This window comes from Cibotium barometz, chromosome 61, assembly GCF_041138505.1.
Source record: "Cibotium barometz isolate CiBa-2024 chromosome 61, ASM4113850v1, whole genome shotgun sequence".
In the NCBI taxonomy this organism is placed as follows: domain Eukaryota; kingdom Viridiplantae; phylum Streptophyta; class Polypodiopsida; order Cyatheales; family Cibotiaceae; genus Cibotium; species Cibotium barometz.
In genome coordinates, this window is record NC_141106.1 from 36162216 (window position 1) to 36164715 (window position 2500).

At 40.8% G+C, this 2500-nt stretch overlaps 1 protein-coding gene across 1 annotated transcript in view; it reads right to left on the reverse strand.

The window, feature by feature from the left end:
- LOC147604846 (TATA box-binding protein-associated factor RNA polymerase I subunit B-like) overlaps positions 1-2500 on the reverse strand; it is a 36612-nt gene that overhangs the window by 235 nt on the left and 33877 nt on the right. The window lies entirely within an intron of this gene.

The following is a 2500-nucleotide window of genomic DNA, read 5'->3' on the forward strand; positions in this document are numbered from 1 at the left end:
CAATATAGAGCCAGAAACCCCTCTGAGATAGAGCTCTGTTGAAGAGATGAGCAAGAAATGGTGCCAATATACCAATAGCATAGATGAGATGCTCTCCCTGTAATCCTGTATGATCTGTCGCCCGTCCATGTTGGAGTCGGCATTGGCCCTCCTAACCATAGGTGGGGTGAAGAAGGTGGAGACTATGGAGCATGGCTCTGTGGGCTGTGGTATAGGGGGCTGTGCAGGCACATCATAAAGTCTCTCTGCATATGTCTGCCAGGTCTGAGGATCGGCAATAGGTGTGGGAGGACGGGGCTCTCCGAGTCTCCTCCAAGCAGCAGCAGCATCTCTGCTCATGAGCATGTGATATGTGTCCTAGTACTGAGCCTCCTCACATAAAGCTCGCCGCTTATGGCAGGTGAGAGTATGCATCCTCTTGCCTGCCTGCCTATCTCCCCGCGAGCCCTTTGCACTCGGAGACTGCGGTAAAGGTTTCTGCACTCATCATCATACCATCGGTTCTGGGGCATGCTCCGAGAGAGAGAGAGAGAGAGAGAGAGAGAGAGAGAGAGAGAGAGAGAGAGAGATACAAACATACATACATACATACATAAATAAATAAATAATATATATGTATATAAATATGTATGTACGTATGTATGTGTGTGTGTATGTGTGTGTATATTGCATCAAAATTTAATTTTGATAAGTTTGTGCTTTATCAAGGCTTGTCTCTCTAAAAGTGGCCATTTGGGAAAGAGCAATCACAAGAAAGCACATGTTGGACACAACAAGGATTATATGAAAGTGAATTAAAGGCTAGGGCAGTCCCAAAAGGTGAATGCCACTTCACAAGTGCATGGAGAAGTTTCCTAGGATCTCATTGTCATTTTACTACAAATGGGCCTCCAATGGATTTAAAATCACCAAAATATGACTTACGAGAGGTGGAAAAAGTTGGAATAAGGGAAAAGGATCATGAAAATGGGAATAAGGGCCTTGTTTTTAGCCGACTTGGGACATTTTCAACCCATTTAGAGGGCAAGAACTAGGCGCCCTCCTCTTTCCATTCCTTGCACATATTCCACCTTTTTTTAGCCACATGGATATTAATTCTAATATCACTTTCCACCTCTTCAAGTCATGAGCTTCAAGGAGATATATCTCTCATCACAAGGCAATGTTGGGTGTTCACGAGCTCAAGTGAAAGCTCTTCAAGCTCAAGCACTCATATGCAATATATATGCTTAAGATTATGTACCTACCCTTGGTAGCTATGTATGATACTGAGGCTATGGGGCACTTTCATCTCAAGCTCCTTCCCTCATCCTCTTCAAAGTTCTTTTTTTCTCTGCAAGTCCTCTTGGCTTGAATAGCCATTGAGGCTTTGAGAAGAGGACAACATAGTGAATGAGAGAAGCAAGCCAACAAGCTCATGAGTTATGGAGATCCTAGCCTCCATGGTCCTAATGATGTATTAATGCAAGCTACCCTTTTTTCATAAAAATGATTTCAATAGCAAAGATTAACACAAAGCCTTATGAGGGTGGGTCGGCCTCAGTGAATCTGACCCTCAATCTTGTGTCGATTGTGTTAACATCTTTCCTTAATGTGCTTAATATGCATGCTAATTGAATGTGTGAGTTGCCAAATGAGTGCATTAGCTACTACGCTTTTCTTATCTTATTCTTCCATTAGTAAGGGCATTAATTATCTAGGAAAGCCTAAGTGTCATTAAGACTATTTGCTAAAAGAGCTAAGAGAAAATACTTATTATTTGCCTAGAAAGAACTTAATGCAATTTGATTTCATTGGTATCAAAGCTTTGTAGGTGTTGCTTTAATTAAAAGTAGAAATTTTATTTTAAGATCTAAGTACTCACATAAAAGGTAGCATTTTTTGTGATGGAATCACATCTCTTCTATTCCACACAATGAACAATTGAACAGAATGCTGATGTGGAATTGGCATCTAGATATGGTGATATGGATTCAGATTGGTCTGAAAACTCAAAAGTTGCCACATTAAGAATCTTACCTTCATATCTAGATGCATTTTCACATATTTATGTGCTGCCCAAGGAAATCCTATATGGATTCTATGTGAGGGTATTATACCTACCTACACATTACATCGTCACATGGGAAGAGGCCTTTTACACTAGGTTCTTTGAAATCCAAACAAGTGTCTTTACCCCATTCTCTATCAAGCATGAGGCCATTCTACTCCAAAAGAAATATTCTTCCAAATTTACAAGTCGGAGATAATGGTGAACATGTTAATGTAGAGCTCTCCTAAGAAGAGGTGGACTAACCAAGCAACCCAAATGAAGAGAGTATATATATACACATAGGCTTTTTCCAAGTGACCACATGGATTTTTACACCATTTCTTGAAAAGCCACGAGCAAGGTGGCTTTCCTATAGGGCATGTGAGGAAGCAATGCCTATGATTGCTCCTCAAGTGATGTCAAACAATGCCGACCCCACCTCAAACAAAACGGTCTCATTATCAATAC